The sequence below is a fragment of the Schistocerca cancellata genome, chromosome 4 (genome assembly GCF_023864275.1).
Source record: "Schistocerca cancellata isolate TAMUIC-IGC-003103 chromosome 4, iqSchCanc2.1, whole genome shotgun sequence".
Classification (NCBI taxonomy): Eukaryota; Metazoa; Arthropoda; class Insecta; order Orthoptera; family Acrididae; genus Schistocerca; species Schistocerca cancellata.
This window is the reverse complement of record NC_064629.1, coordinates 213,854,185-213,871,955: the sequence shown is the minus strand read 5'-3', so window position 1 is coordinate 213,871,955 and position 17,771 is coordinate 213,854,185.

Below are 17,771 nucleotides of genomic sequence, written 5' to 3'. Positions count from 1 at the left end.
TAAGCAAAGAAGGGAAAGCAGAAAGGTGGAAGGAGTATATAGAGGGTCTATACAAGGGCGATGTACTTGAGGACAATATTATGGAAATGGAAGAGGATGTAGATGAAGATGAAATGGGAGATACGATACTGCGTGAAGAGTTTGACAGAGCACTGAAAGACCTGAGTCGAAACAAGGCCCCCGGAGTAGACAACATTCCATTGGAACTACTGACGGCCTTGGGAGAGCCAGTCCTGACAAAACTCTACCATCTGGTGAGCAAGATGTATGAAACAGGCGAAATACCCTCAGACTTCAAGAAGAATATAATAATTCCAATCCCAAAGAAAGCAGGTGTTGACAGATGTGAAAATTACCGAACAATCAGTTTAATAAGTCACAGCTGCAAAATACTGACACGAATTCTTTACAGACGAATGGAGAAACTAGTAGAAGCCGACCTCGGGGAAGATCAGTTTGGATTCCGTAGAAATACTGGAACACGTGAGGCAATACTGACCTTACGACTTATCTTAGAAGAAAGATTAAGGAAAGGCAAACCTACATTTCTAGCATTTGTAGACTTAGAGAAAGCTGTTGACAATGTTGACTGGAATACTCTCTTTCAAATTCTAAAGGTGGCAGGGGTAAAATACAGGGAGCCAAAGGCTATTTACAATTTGTACAGAAACCAGATGGCAGTTATAAGAGTCGAGGGACATGAAAGAGAAGCAGTGGTGGGAAGGGAGTAAGACAGGGTTGTAGCCTCTCCCCGATGTTATTCAATCTGTATATCGAGCAAGCAGTAAAGGAAACAAAAGAAAAATTCGGAGTAGGTATTAAAATCCATGGAGAAGAAATAAAAACCTTGAGGTTTGCCGATGACATTGTAATTCTATCAGAGACAGCAAAGGACCTGGAAGTGCAGTTGAACGGAATGGACAGTGTCTTGAAAGGAGGATATAAGATGAACATCAACAAAAGCAAAACGAGGATAATGGAATGTAGTCGAATTAAGTCGGATGATGCTGAGGGAATTAGATTAGGAAATGAGACACTTAAAGTAGTACAGGAGTTTTGCTATTTGGGGAGCAAAATAACTGATGATGGTCGAAGTAGAGAGGATATAAAATGTAGACTGGCAATGGCAAGGAAAGCTTTTCTGAAGAAGAGAAATTTGTTAACATCGAATATAGATTTAAGTGTCAGGAAGTCATTTCTGAAAGTATTTGTATGGAGTGTAGCCATGTATGGAAGTGAAACATGGACGGTAAATAGTTTGGACAAGAAGAGAATAGAAGCTTTCGAAATGTGGTGCTACAGAAGAATGCTGAAGATTAGATGGGTACATCACATAACTAATGACGAAGTATTGAATAGGATTGGGGAGAAGAGAAGTTTGTGGCACAACTTGACCAGAAGAAGGGATCGGTTAGTAGGACATGTTCTGAGGCATCAAGGGATCAGCAATTTAGTATTGGAGGGCAGCGTGGAGGGTAAAAATCGTAGGGGGACACCAAGAGATGAATACACTAAGCAGATTCAGAAGGATGTAGGTTGCAGTAGGTACTGGGAGATGAAGAAGCTTGCACAGGAGAGAGTAGCATGGAGAGCTGCATCAAACCAGTCTCAGGTCTGAAGACCACAACAACAACAACAGGGTGGTTTCAAATGGATCAAATGGCTCTGAGCACTATGGGACTTAACATCCATGGTCATCAGTCCCCTAGAACTTAGAACTACTTAAACCTAACTAACCTAAGGACATCACACAACACCCAGTCATCACGAGGCAGAGAAAATCCCTCACCCCGCCGGGAATCGAACCCGGGAACCCGGGCGTGGGAAGCGAGAACGCTACCGCACGACAGGGTGGTTTCCTCCACCGTGTACAAACCCTAGGAACTGATCAATGAGAGCATACGGAATAAAAAGGGTCTAATAAACTTATGTCCGGAAATGCAATGTTTCCATACTAGAGACCATTTATTCAATCATACATTGTTACAGACTCTGTGGCCTAATACGGGCTGTACCATACAGCCATGGCTATAGCATGTGTTGAGAGTGGTTTCTACGTGCCTCGCCGCATGTGTGCACGCGCCGTAGCATGTTCTGTTTCATACGTCGACATCAGCCAGGCTGCATCCGAAGTGTCAAAGCCAGTATGAATACGCTGATCCAGTGTCTCCACATCTGAAATGGGCTCTGCACACTACCATACTTTTGAGATGGCTCCACATCCAGAAATCGCACAGGTAGACATCCGGTGAACTAGCAAGCCGTGCAATTGGACCCCTTCGTCCGATCCATCGACCAGCGAAGACACGAATAAGATGGGTGCGGACGCTAACGGCAAAGTGGAATGGAGCACCATCATGCAGCAGGTATATAACACTTCGAATCGTCAATGGCACTTCTTGCAGCAGGGGAGGCAAAGTCACTCGCAAGAAACGCCGATAGTTCCGGTCTGTTAGGCGACGTGGAAGGAAGACTGGTCCCAAAGTACGGTGATGTCATTCGATTACGTTCCATTATCCTCGTTTTGCTGGTGATGTTAACCTTATATCTTCCTTTCAAGACACTGTCCATTCCGTTCAGCTGCTCTTCCAGGTCCTTTGCTGTCTCTGACGGAAGTACGAAGTCGTCGGCACACCTCAAAATTTTCATCTCTTCTCCATGGATTTTAATTCCTACTCCAAATTTTTGTTTTGCTTCCTTTACTGCTTGCTCAATATACAGATTGAATAACATCGAGGAGAGGCTACAACCCTGTCTCACTCCCTTCCCAACCACTGCTTCCCTTTCGTGCCCCTCGACTCTTATAACTGCCATCTGGTTTCTGTACAAATTGTTAATAGCCTTTCGTTCTGTGCATTTTACCCCTGCCACCTTAAGAATTTGAGAGAGTGTATTACAGTCAACATTGTCAAAAGCTTTTTCTAAGTCTACAAATGGTAGACATGTAGGTTTACCTTTCCTTAATCTATCTTCTAAGATAGTTCGTAGGGTTAGTATTGCCCGCGTGTTCCAACATGGCTACGGAATCCAAATTGATCTTCCCCCAGTTCGGCTTGTACCAGTTCTCCCATTCGTTTGTAAAGAATTCGAGTTAGTATTTTGCAACCATGACTTATTAAACCGATAGTGCGGTAATTTTCACACCTGTCAACACCTTCTTCCTTTGGGATTGTAATTATTATAATTTCTTGAAACCTGAAGGTATTTAGCCTGTCTCTTACATCTTTTTCACCAGACGGTAGAGTTTTGTCATGGATGGCTCAGCCAAGGGTATCAGTAGTTCTAATGGAATGTTGTCTACTCCTGAGCCCTCGTTTCGACTTAGATCTTTCGGTGCTCTGTTGAATTCTTCACGCCGTATCATATCTCCCATTTCATCTTCATCAACGTCCTCTTCCATTTCTATAATATTGCCTTCAAGTACATTGCCCTGGTATAGGCTCTCTACATACTCCTTCCACCTTTCTGCTTTCCCTTCTTTGCTTAGGACTGGCTTTCCATCTGAGCACTTGATATTCATACAGGTGGTTCGCTTTTCCCCAAAGGTCTCTTTAATTTTCCTGTATTCAGTATCTATCTTACCCCTAGTGATACATGGTTCTACATCTTTATATTTGTCCTCTTGCTATCCGTACTTAGCCTTTTTGCATTTCCTATCAATCTCATTTTTGAGACTTTTGTATTCCTTTTCGTCTGCTTTATTTATTGCATTTTTATATTTTCTCCTTTCATCAGTTAAATTCAATATCTTATGTCACCCTAGGATTTCGACTAGCCCTGTCTTTTTACCTACTTGTTCCTCTGCTATCTTCACTATTTCACCTCTTAAACTACCCATTCTTCTTCTACTATATTTCTTTCCCCTGTTCTTGTTAGTCGTTCCCTAATGCCCCTTCTGAAACTCTCTAAAGCCTGTGGTATTTTCAGTTTATGCAGGCCCCATCTCCTTAAATTCCTACGTTTTTGCATTTTCTTCAGTTTTAATCTACGGTTCATAAGCAATAAATTATTGTCACAATCAACATCTGCCCCTGGAAATGTCTTAAAATTTAAAACCTGGCTCCTAATTTCTGACTTACCATTATATAGCCTATCTGAAAACTTCCAGTGTCTCCAGGCCTCTTCCACGCATACAACCTTCTTTCATGATTCTTAAACCAAGTGTTAGTTTTGATTAAGTTGTGTTCAGTGCAAAATTCTACCAGGCGGCTTCCTCTTTCATTCCTTACCCCCAGTCCATATTCACCTACTACTTTTCCTTATCTTCCTTTTCCTACAATCGAATTCCAGACCCCCATGACTATTAAATTTTCGTCTCCCTTAACTATCTGAACAATTTCTTTTATCGCATAATACATTTCTTCAATCTCTTCGTCATCTGTGGAGCTAGTTGGCATAAAAACTTGTACTACTATGATAGACTGGGCTTCGTGTTTATCTTGGTTACAATAATGCCTTCCTATTTTCTTATTCATTATTAAACCTACTCATGCATTACCGTTATTTCATTTTGTATTTATAACCCTGAATTCATCTGGCCAGAAGTCTTATTCCTCCTGTAACCGAACTTCACTAATTCTCACTTTATCTGAATTTAACTTATCCATCTACCTTTTTAAATTTTCTAACCTACCTGCCCGATTAAGGGATCTGACATTCCATGCTCCGATCCGTAGAATGGAAGTTTTCTTTCTCCTGATAACGACGTCGTTCTGAGTAGTCCCAGCCCGGAGATACGAATGGGGGACTATTTTACCTCCGGAATATTTTACCCAAGAGGACGCCAACATCATTTAACGATTCAGTAAAGCTGCATGCCCTCGGAAAAAATTACGGCTGTGGTTTCCCCTTGCTTTCAGCCGTTCGCAGTACGTTTGTCTGCCGTCTCAACAGATACCGATCCGCTATGGTTGCACCTAGGGTACGGCTATCTGTATCGTTGAGGCACACAAGCCTCCCCACCAACGGCAAGATCCATGGTACATGGGGGAGGGGGGTTCAGTATCATTAATTTAAAAAATGGTACAAGATGCGCAAAACACTAATTAACATCAACGAATTGCAGAATTAAATATGAGAAACACTGATTTAATAGATGTTATACTGGAAATAGCTAGAGCTGTTACAGGAACGAAAAAGAACAAATGAAACAAAATTTCGGAGGACAAAAATCAGCCGAAGGTGAGCAGAAAATAATTAAAAGTAAGTCAGATAGAAAACTCTGAACTAAACGAAACGAAAATATTCAGACAAATATAAGAGAAAATGTCTGAAAGTATAATGAGAAGATTATAACGGAATGAGCGAAGTATGAAGAAACAGTCACTTGTGCCAGGGAGACATCATATTAGATTAGTCAGGATGTAAGCTAACAGTTTTACGACGAACCGGGAGACCATACTAAGTATGTTTTGTTTGAAGATTTGTTCAAAAATCAATATTTCACACCCAATGGAACGACTGTGAGGTTTAGTGCATTCCGGAAGTATTACGAAATCAAGCAAGGGAAGCAATTCAACACCTGGAAACAGAAAAAAATTCGGAATGGTGAGACAACGGTAGAAGAAAAATAAAAGTGGAGGGTGAGATGGTGAAAGCAAGACTTTCAGTCATTGACAGAACTTTTGCGTAAGAGGACGAAACTTGATAGTTGAAATAATGCCTGATTATTATAACAAGATAGAGAAATCAGTAAAGATGCGAAGGACCAGAAGCCAATTAGTCTTTTGCCAATACTGCTCATTTTTTTTTACAAAAACCCTAGTAAACAGACTAGAAAAATCATTTTACATCAATCAGGAAAAGAACAAACTGCCTCTAGGAGTGGATATAAAAGACTGGACCGTTTGTAGGATGTCACGGAAGTTATAGAAACAAGTAAAGAATATCAGTTACAGCTGTCAGAATAAAATATATACCGACGGCACTTTAAAACCCAGGAATAAAATCCTCCTATATCGGTTCGTTGAAGAATATATACAAAAAGGATAACGCTTCATTAAATTACGTCAGGAAGTGAAAAGTTCAGAACTGCAAATTAAGTTAGGCACGGTGGCTTAAATTTATCAAAATTACTTTCTTCATCATTGGAAGAAGTATTCAAATTATTAATGTGGGATAGAGAAAAAATGCGTGTAAATGGATCTTTTCAAAAAAAACCTCGACTTGCAGATGTGACTGCTTTGTTTGCTTCGCATCCAAAAGATTTTCGGCTAGGAATGGAGGATCTGAACAGAAGAATTATGACAGTAAACCTGAAGATTAATCATAGTGAGACCAATGTAATTTAGAAACAGTACGGTGATAGGAAAACAGTATAGGTTAATAACGAGGAAGTTATGGTATTATAATATTAGAAGAACTGCTCATGTAAGAACTGTGGAAGTATAAGTAGACCATCATCAGAGGTTTAGAATCAATCACAGTTCCTTCCGTGAAACGAACAGGAGGAAATCTCGATCTACGATACAGTGAAAAACTTATTACCTCATCTACTCTCTAGCGACTTGCAAGGTATTAATTTAGAGGAGCGTAAAATTCAGAAAGAACTTTCGGAGAGAGGAAGGCTATACACATTCTAGCCGTGAGCTGAGGCATCAACAAAATCTGCATGTCACACGTACTGGTCATCATAGTAACTGAATTTGATTAAATTTGAACTTTGTATCTAGAAATACACAGGAACAGAAATCTGTAGTAAAATCAAATGCAGAAGGTGATATTAGTTTATCGTGTTTTAACGCTGCTACTCTAATAAGAAGTAGCGAAGGTATCTTCAGAAGACGTATGTGTACTGTTGTAAAGAGGACTGACAACTGAGTTGTCGACAGCACGGGTGAACGTTTCGAAATTTATGTCTGCTATTCGAAATAATTCATTTGGAAAATGGCCATCAACTGTCCATTACTGAAAAAGAATGACCCCCTGGTATGTGACAATGATAGGGGAATATCTCTGTTAGACACCAGCTATAAATTACTATCTCTGTGCCTCCTAAACAGGATACTACCACTTGCTGAAGAAGCTGTAGGAGACTACCAATGTGGGTTTAGACGCAACAAGTCAACAGTGGACCACCTATTTAGCCTACGTCAAACAACGTAGAAATGCTGGGAATATAATACAGACATGCATATGCTCTTCATTGGCCTGAAGAAAGCCTATGACAGCGTACACAGGGGTACTATAATCACGGTACTAAAGGAATTTCAGTTTCCATCTAAAATAATCCACTTGGTGGCAATGTGTCTAGAACAAACACTCTGTAAAGTGCAGACAAGTACCGATCTATCAGAACAGTTCGAAGTTCGAACCGGCCTCAGACAGAGAGACGCCCTCTCCCCTATATTATTCAACCCTGTGCTACATAAAATAGATCGGGAATTCATGAAAACTGAACCCACTGGAATACCCCTAGACAACATGTCAGTGACTCGACTGGCATACGCGGATGATATAATCGTAATCAGTGGTAGTAGAGAAGAGCTCAGAAGAATGAAAGGCTCGTATTGCAAGATTGCCAGTAGGGAAGGCCTGCAAGTCAGTGAAGATAAGACAGAATACATGGTCCTGAGCAAGTCAGCGAGACATGGGGACCCGCTCAAGGTGGATAGTCTCCGATTCAAAAAGTCAAATACTTTCAAATACCTTGGTAGTCTCTGCAGTGATCAGAACCTTTCTGAAACTGAAGTAAATGCAAGAATTGTCCGAGACAACAGAGCATACTTTAGCCTTCAGGATGTGCTGAAGAAATTATCCCTGTCAAGAAGTTTTAAGATCTGGTCGTACCAAAGTATGAGTATGCCAGTGGTTATGTACAGTTGGGAAAGCCTCACCTTTAGGAGAACAGATTAAGAGAAACTACTTGCCTTCGAACGATAAATCCACCGAAAAATTTATGGTCCTGTGATAGATTCACAAACGGGGGAATGGAGAATTTGAAAAATCCAAGATATAAATGAGCTTTACGCTCAGCCTGACATTATAAAAAGAATAAGAAGAAGAAGGTTGACCTTGGCTGGACATGTAGAAAGAATGAATGAAGGGAGGATACCCCATGATGTGTTTCTGGGAGCTGTAGATGGAAGGAGGTACCGGGGACGACCGCGGACAAGATGGAAGGACAATAATGACCAGGACACAGCCCGCATCTCGTGGTCGTGCGGTAGCGTTCTCGCTTCCCACGCCCGGGTTCCCGGGTTCGATTCCCGGCGGGGTCAGGGATTTTCTCTGCCTCGTGATGGCTGGGTGTTGTGTGCTGTCCTTAGGTTAGTTAGGTTTAAGTAGTTCTAAGTTCTAGGCGACTGATGACCATAGATGTTAAGTCCCATAGTGCTCAGAGCCATTTGAACAAGGACACAGAGGACATGGGACTAGAAGCGGGCAAGTGGAGGCAGGAGGCTCGCAACCGGGAACGATGGAGGAGGAGTGTGGAGCAGGCATATGGTCACTGAGGCCCAAGTCACGGATAAGTAAGTAAGTAAGTGCTTGAACCTAAAATTGCATTGATTAGTTCGTGCTGTGTACATGGCTCAAGAGGTACACAGCAATACCATGTGAGGCCATCACAACGCTCTCAGTTCCGAGCGGCTGCCTCCAGATGGCGATCGTTAATCGGGACTATCTTCTGCTTCCGCCCAACGTCCTCAGGCGAGTCAAATCCATCCACCAATAGTGTTGTCAGCAAGCGAGAGTGCTGTCAATCGTGGACTACTATATTTCCGCCCAGTCCTGGCACTGATGGAGTTGCCTCCGCTAACAGGCACAAAAGGTGACACTAGCTCAGTTCTTGTAGTTCAAGCAACTACACAGTTCTGCGACTTTCAGCAGTTCCGTTCCGAAGACTTAACAGTCGTTCTTTACGGACTAACAGTAACAGCTAACTACGTGTGTCTGCGTAATACTTTCAGTCGTAGTGACTGAATACTAGTCTGCCAAAAGGCAGCGAAGTTATTTAGATTACAGTCTGTAAGGTGTGGGCCAACATGTGCCACGCATCGAACTGTTGCCAAAATTAAGCAAAACTAAGTACCATCACCATTAATATACTACTGGCCATTAAAATTGCTAGACCAAGAATAAATGTAGATCATAAACGGGTATTCATTGGACAAATATATTATACTAGAACTGACTTGTGATTACATTTTCACGCAATTTGGGTGCATAGATCCTGAGAAATCAGTACCCAGAACAGCCACCTCTGGCCGTAATAACGGCCTTGATACGCCTGGGCATTGAGTCAAACAGAGCTTGGATGGCGTGTACAAGTACAGCTGGCCATGCAGCTTCAACACGATACCACAGTTCATCAAGACTAGTGACTGACGTATTGTGACGAGCCAGTTGCTCGGCCACCATTGACCAGACGTTTTCAATTGGTGAGAGATCTGGAGAATGTGCTGGCCAGGGCAGCAGTCGAACATCTTCTGTGTCCAGAAAGGCCCGTGCAGGACCTGCAACATGCGACCGTACATTATCCTGCTAAAATGTAGGGTTTCGCAGGGATCGAATGAAGGAGAGAGCCACGGGTCGTAACACATCTGAAATGTAACATCCACTGTTCTAAGTCCCGTCAATGGGAACAAGAGGTGACCGAGACGCGTAACCAATGGCACCTCATACCATCACGCCGGGAGAAACACCAGTATGGCGATGACGAATACACGCTTCCAATGTGCGTTCACCGCGATGTCGCCAAACACGGATGCGACCATCATGATGCTGTAAACAGAACCTGGATTCATCCGAAAAAATGACGTTTTGCCATTCGTGCAGCCAGGTTCGTTGTTGAGTACACCATCGCAGGCGCTCCTGTCTGTGATGCAGCGTCAAGGGTAACCTCAGCCATGGTCTCCGAGCTGATAGTCCATGCTGCTGCAAACGTCGTCGAACTGGTCGTGCAGATGGTTGTTGTCTTGTAAATGTCCCCATCTGTTGACTGGGGGATCGAGACGTGGCTGCACGATCCGTCCCAGCCGTGCGGAAAGATGTGTGTCATCTCGACTACTAGTGATACAAGGGCATTGGGATCTAGTACGGCGTTCCGTATTACCCTCCTGAACCCACCGATTCCATATTCTGCTAACAGTCATTGGATCTCGACCAATGCGAGCAGCAGTGTCTCGATACGATAAACCGCAATCGCGGTAGGCTACAATCCGACCTTTATCAAAGTCGGAAACGTGATGGTACGCATTTCTCCTCCTTACACGAGGCGTCACAACAACGTTTCACCAGGCAACGAGGGTCAACTGCTGTTTGTATATGAGAAATTGGTTGGAAACTTTCCTCATGTCAGCACGTTGTAGGTGTCGTCACCGGCGCCACCCTTGTGTGAATGCTCTGAAAAGCTAATCATTTGTATATCACAGCATCTTCTTCCTGTTGGTTAAATTTCGCGTCTGTAGCACATCATCTTCGTGGTGTAGCAATTTTAATGGCCAGTAGTGTAAATGTTACTGACTATATCTTACTGAGTTGTCAAATATCTGTTCCAGTGCCGCCCTGTCGAGAGAGTGTATAATTATGTATTATCAGAGTGCAATCACATTAAAAATATTATAGTACGAAATAACTGTTCTGCTATCATCGAAGGCAGGGATGAGTTGACATTAACATTCAGTTACAACACCTCAAAAGTTCGTTTCAGAGTTCTACTCATTCTTAAGTTGTTTTTCATACATGTGTAGATTAAATGAAAATTAGCTTTCAAAAGTTAAAAAGAAAAATTGAGAACATACGCTGTCCAGTCACATTTCCGTGACCGGAGCCTATCTTTGACGTCAATGTTCAGTAACCACTCACAGACGGCAGGTGGAAGCGTTAGCAGTGGAGAACACATGAATTGTGTCCTGGAGTGAGAGGTGGGGGAGGCGGGGGGTACGCGAACAGCAGTGCAGTCGTTGTCGTAATGTGTTAATCATTGGCTTTAGGGACAAGGGTGGAAGCATTACCGGAACAGCTAAATTTGTAAATTGTTCGAGTTTAAAGTATACCGTTCATGGCGAAATGGCGCTGTCCAAAACCGGCGCCGAGGCAACTGTCGTGCATCACTGGCCGTTGATGACAGTGGTTGATGATGATGATGGTTGGTTTGTGGGGCGCTGAACTGCGCGGTCATCAACGCCCGTATAAAGTATCAATTTTTACACATTCCAATTTAGCCGCTGTCACGAATGATAATGATGATGATATGATGGCCGGCCGCGGTGTCCGTGCGGTTCTAGGCGCTGCAGTCCGGAACCGCGAGACTGCTACGGTCGCAGTTTCGAATCCTGCCTCGGGCATGGATGTGTGTGATGTCCTTAGGCTAGTTAGGTTTAAGTAGTTCTAGGTTCTAGGGAACTGATGACCTCAGAACTTAAGTCCCATAGTGCTCAGAGCCATTTGAACCATTTGATGAAATGATTAGAACAACACAATTCCCCCCCCCCCCCCCCAGGCAGAGAAAATCCCCAACCTGGGCGAGATTCGAACCCGGGACCCCGCGATCCAGAGGCAGCAACGCTAGCCACTAGACCGCGAGCTGCGGAAGATGACAGGGCTGAAGGACGGCTGCGGAGATGAATATGGGCGAACAGACGTGGAGCTGGTGAGCAGCTGACCGCAAAGCTGAACCAAGGGGATACAAACAGCGTCTCCTCCACGACCGTTCAGCGAACGTTGTTGCGTATGGCTCTCTGCAACAGGTGCTTGGTTCATGGTCTCACGCTGAGTGCTGTTCATCGACGACGAAGGCTGGAATTTGCACGCCAGTACCGCAACTGGCTGTCCAGAGTGGCGACAGGCGACAGGTGAATCACGCTTCATGGTCCATCGGACAGACGGCCCTTGGTGTGTACGACGTGAAACGTCTGAAAGCGAACACCTTGCGTCTAGGACGGTGTTGTGGTCTGGGGAATGTTTCCGTGATATTCCCTGGGTGATCTCGTCATTCTGGAAGGCACAATGGATCAACAAAAGTATGCACCTGTCCTTGGTGGTCATGTCCACCCCTTCTTATAGTTTGTTTTTCCTCTGCACCTACCAGCAGGACAATACAACGTGTCGCACATCTTTTAGTGTACGTGCGTGGTTCTGAGAGCACCGGGATGAGTTTTCCCTACTCCGCTGGCCATCAGACTCACCAAATTTAAACAAAATCGCAGCTGCCCAACGCCCTGGAGTCGGCATCGCTCCACATGCATGCCGGTACCTTCCTGAGCGATATGGCCCATTTCCCTCACACTCGACAGTGTATTTTCTGATCAGGATAACAAGGCAAACAGTACAGGACCGTGCTCTAAACCCTTATATATATACTACTGGCCATTAAAATTGCTACACCACGAAGATGACGTGCTACAGACGCGAAATTTAACCGACAGGAAGAAGATGCTGTGATAAGCAAATGATTAGCTTTTCAGAGCATTCACACAAGGTTGGCACCGGTGGCGACACCTACAACGTGCTGACATCAGGGAAGTTTCCAACCGATTTCTCATACACAAACAGCAGTTGACAGGCGTTGCCTAGTGAAACGTTGTTGTGATGCCTCGTGTAAGGAGCAGAAATGCGTACCATCACGTTTCCGACATTGATAAAGGTCGATTGTAGCCTATCGCGATTGCAGTTTATCGTATCGCGACATTGCTGCTCGCGTTGGTCGAGATCCAGCAGAATATGGAATCGGTGGGTTCAGGAGGGTAATACGGAACGCCGTGCTGGATCCCAACGGCCTCGTATCACTAGCAGTCGAAATGATAGGCATCTTATCCGCATGGTTGTAACGGATCGTGCAGCCACGTCTCGATCCCTGAGTGAACAGATGGGGACGTTTGCAAGACAACAACCATCTGCACGAACAGTTCGACGATGTTTGCAACAGCATGGACTATCAGCTCGGAGGCCATGGCTGCGGTTACCCTTGGCGCTGCATCACAGACAGGAGCGCCTGCGATGATGTACTCATCCACGAACCTGGCTGCACGAATGGCAAAACGTCATTTTTTCGATGAATCTAGGCTCAGTTTACAGCATCATGATGGTCGCATCCGTGTTTGGCGACATCGCGGTGAACGCACATTGGAAGCGTGTATTCGTCATCGACATACTGGCGTATCACCCGGCGTGATGGTATGGGGTGCCATTGGTTACACGTCTCGGTCACCTCTTGTTCGCATTGACGGCACTTTAAACACTGGACGTCACATTTGAGATTGTTAGGACCCGTGGCTCTACCCTTCATTCGATCCCTGCGAAACTCTACATTTCAGCAGGATAATCCACGATCGCATGTTGCAGGTCCTGTACGGGCCTTTCTGGATACATAAAATATTCGACTGCTGCCCTGGCCAGCACATTCTCCAGATCACTCACCAACCAAAAACGTCTGATCAATGGTGGCCGAGCAACTGGCTCGTCACAATACGCCAGTCACTATTCTTGATGAACTGTGGTATCGTGTTGAAGCTGCATGGGCAATTGTACCTGTACACGCTATTCAAGCTCTGTTTGACTCAATGCCCAGGCGTATCAAGGCCGTTATTACGGCCAGAGGTGATTGTTCTGGGTACTGATTTCTCAGGATCTATGCACCCAAATTGCGTGAAAATGTAATCACATGTCAGTTCTAGTATAATATATTTGTCCAATGAATACCCGTTTCTGATCTGCATTTCTTCTTGGTGTAGCAATTTTAATGGCCAGTAGTGTAGTTTGTTTTTCCTCTGCACTATGGCATCTACCAGCAGGACAATACAACGTGTCATACAGCTGGCAGTGTACGTGCGTTGTTCGAAGAATACCAGGATGAGTTTTCCCTACTCCCCTGGCCATCAGACTCACCGAATTTAAACAAAATCGCAGCTGCCCATCGCACTGGAGTAGGCATCGCTCCACATGCATGTCGGTACCTTCCAGAGCCTTATGGTCCTCTTGCTTCACACTGGACAGTGTATTTTCTGATCAGGATGACGAAGCGAACAGTAAAGGACGGTGCTCTAAACCAAATTATATATATTTCAATTGAAAGCGCCAGAACAGGAAATTTTCTTCCAGAATAAGACGTAAACAAATATTACAGTTATTCCCAGAGTGGTTTTAGGCGCTTCAGTCCGGAACCGCGCTGCTGCTACGGTCGCAGGTTCGAATTATACCTCGGGCATGGATGTGTGTGATTTCCTTAGGTTACTTAGGATTAAGTAGTTCTAAGTCAAAGGGACTGATGACCTGAGATGTTAAGTCCCATAGTGCTAAGAGCCATTTGAGCCATTTATTCCCAGAGCTTTAACATTTGTTGCAGCCAAGTGAAATGCTCGGTATGAGGCACTTCAAAAATTTTGCTCGAAGTTGCCCCAAACCCGAGAGAATCTTCGGTAGACGTTGGCAAGCTGTATTTTGTCTCTTCAATACATTCCAGATACGCTGTACTGCGATAGAGGTCTACAGACGTCGCAGGACAGCAGAAATTCTTGTACCAGAGCAGATCGATGAGAACGCAAGCTTCTGAGAAGTCGCATAAGCGTTTTATACACGCAGTGCTCTGCTACTCGCTGAAATCTCAGGAGTATCTGGACAGCTGTCGACATCGGCATGTGTACCGCCGCAGTTGGGCATAATAATTATAAAACAGTTAAAAAATTAGGCCTATCTTGATTACGTTGACTTTAAGTAGTCGTGAAGTTACTGAATCTCACATTTGTTTGCAGCATCTCAGTTGTGTAACTCCTAAAGTTCACGTTATTCCCTGAACACCTATGAAGATACGAGAGGCGTTAAATACGTAACACATTGCGTTTCTTTTCTCCTCCAGTTTCGACTGCAAAAATGCGAAATTTACTGTGGGACATCGTGGAATATTCCCGCTTCAGCCCCAATAGTTCCATGAAGTTCCGATAGACGGGGGTGATATACGTAGCATTCAAAATGGCGTCTGTAACGGAAGTGCGTTCCAAGCAGAGAGCTGTCACTGAGTTTGTTTTGGCGGAAAGCCAGAGCCCTGCAGATTTTCATAGGCGCTTTCAGAATTTCTACGGAACAAAAGCACGGTAATCGCTGGGCGATGTGTCTGTCATCATCGGAGCAAGGTCGCGCGAACCTGTCTGAAGTGCCGGCTGGCCGTACACGGCTGTTGCTCCTACAATTTTGGAACGAGCGAACACTAATTCGAGGCGTTCGACGAATCACAGCCAAACATTTCGCTACTCGACTGGACGTCTCTGTTGGTACTGATGACACACTCGTCCACCAGCTGAGGTAGTCAAAGGTTCGAATCCTGCCTCGGGCATGGATGTGTGTGATGTCCTTAGGTTAGTTAGGTTTAAGTAGTTCTAAGTTCTAGGGGACTGATGACCTCAGCTGTTAAGTCCCATAGTGCTCAGAGCCATTTGAACCATTTGAACCATCAACCACGTCTGTGCCATTTACACCATTCCACTGCTGCTGGGCAAGACACTCCATTTTGACCATATATCGCCATAATTTCATGATGAATCTGTGTGAAATTTAGACGTTTTGCTCACAATATGCCTATCTCAACTTTGGAGTACGTTTCCAGTTGTAGCTCAAATTCATCCGCACACTTTGATGCACCTATTGTCTGTACCACAGCAAAAGTGTACCTGCACGACACATTGAACGTGTTCTGCCTTCTGACAATGCCCCGCTCTTGCAGCGCAATGGTCTTAGCGTGGGACGACATGTGTGACGTATTTTCTGAAGTACTTACGTAAAATTACTTTAGACAACACAACATAATGAGAGTCGAAACGACTCTTTTTGTTGACAGTAGACATCGAAGTAAGACATCCGTGGGCAATGATTACTTAGGCTGATTAACTATTCAGACAGAGAAATTCAGAAACACCACATAAGAAGTTTCGGGTGAATCTTAGGAGGAATACCCGGTGTATCCCGAACTGCAAAGGCGCTATCAAACTTAGCTAACGCACACCTAATGCCAGTTTGCTTCTGAAAATGCCTCCATATTGGTAATGGTTTGTGTCTGCCAGTAAGTTTTTAATTCAGTGTGATATCTGGTCTGACATTCTGAAAGTACGTGAAGAACGTGTGTTCTTCGTTAGGGGATAGCGAGAAATCTCAGGCTTTACACAGTAGATATCAAGAAATACAGAATAAATTTGGATACTTCTGTTCATAGCTCTCTGGTTTCGCAAGCAAGTCGGATGATTATTAATTCTCTGATCTTACAAAATCTGTGTTGATTCTTAGACGAATCGTTCATTCAAAAATAACGTTTCAACAACGAAATAAATCTCATTGTGCATCGTTATCCATACGCATTATTTACTTGCATGTCTGGATGAAGAGACATTGTTGACGATAAACAGCGTTCAGGAATTCGAAATAAATTCGCTGAATGCAAATAACTTGGCTACAGCTGTGTTAGGTATAGATATATTACTTACTGGTGAAATATGAAAACTTGTGCCGGGCCGGGATTCGAACCCGGATTTCCTGATTCTCACCAGCGGTCCCTTAACCTTCATTTTTTTTCATTTTGTCCGTTACTGTGTGTTGTATTTGGTTGCAGCGGACGTCACACGGTATCCGCTGAATATCGTTGATCCACTCACAGATTTTTTAAAATTTTTTTTAAATTCTTTTATTACAGAGACCAGCCAGCTCTCTGACCTAACACGCTGAGCTACCTTGACGGCGACCATTAGGCTATCCATGCACGCCTCCCACACCGACCCTAACTTCATATGTCACATTTTCTACATCCCCGTGCCATAGAAAGAGCGATATATGGAAGTTTGGATCGGTTTGCCTAGCGTGCACGTGTAGCCTACTTAATTGTCAAGGCGACAGTTCACGATAAGCGGGAAATCCAGGTTCGAGTGCCCGTCCGACACAAATTTTGTCATTTTGTGGTAAGGTCTTATGGGACCAAACTGCTGAGGTCATCGGTCCCTAAGCTTACGCACTACTTAACCTAACTTAAACTAACTTACAGTAAGGACAACACACACCCCCATGACCGAAAGAGGACTCGAACCTCCGATGGGGGCAGCCGCGCGGACCGTGACAAGGCACCTCAGATACAAATTTCCATATGTCACCAATAAGTAGTACATCTATACCTAACACAGCTGAAGCCAAGTTATTCGCACTCAGCGAATTTTTTTCGTAGTAATCATACGTATTGCCCGAAGATGAACAGAGTTGCACAGTCCAAAAATGTGAAAATAATGTTGAAAATTCGACATTGTGCTTCAAAACTCACCTTAAAGAGCAATTAACGTGAGATATCAAATTGGAGTATTTATTTCTTGATTATCCCAGCAATTAATAACATTCACGAGTTTCTTGAAGTACACAGAGTCACACATGGTATTCGTCATTTGTATTAGTTATGTCTTGACATTAACACTGCTTCCCAGATTGCACCATATATTCTATCGCTCACAAAACAAATGCTATAAATGTATTTCCAAAGACAGGCGAGTGTCAAATATGCTACAACACAGAAGCGACGTGCGAAGATAATGGCCTATCAAAAGAAAAGAATATTTCACTGTTAAGTTAAGAGTCAAGACATTATGGGTGATTGAGCTACCCCTACCGAAGTCGTTTTATGCAACCCACAATGTTACGTCTGGCTTTCAAAAACCTCGCACAAGGTTCTCAAATTCTGTCGCTCGCTTCAAGCAAACTAATTAATGGGGCCTTTTTGTAGGAAATTTAATGTAACTAAATTTTGCAACGCAGTACGTTTCGCAGGAGGCCACGGTTTTCGTATTATTCAATAAAAACGTACGAAAGTG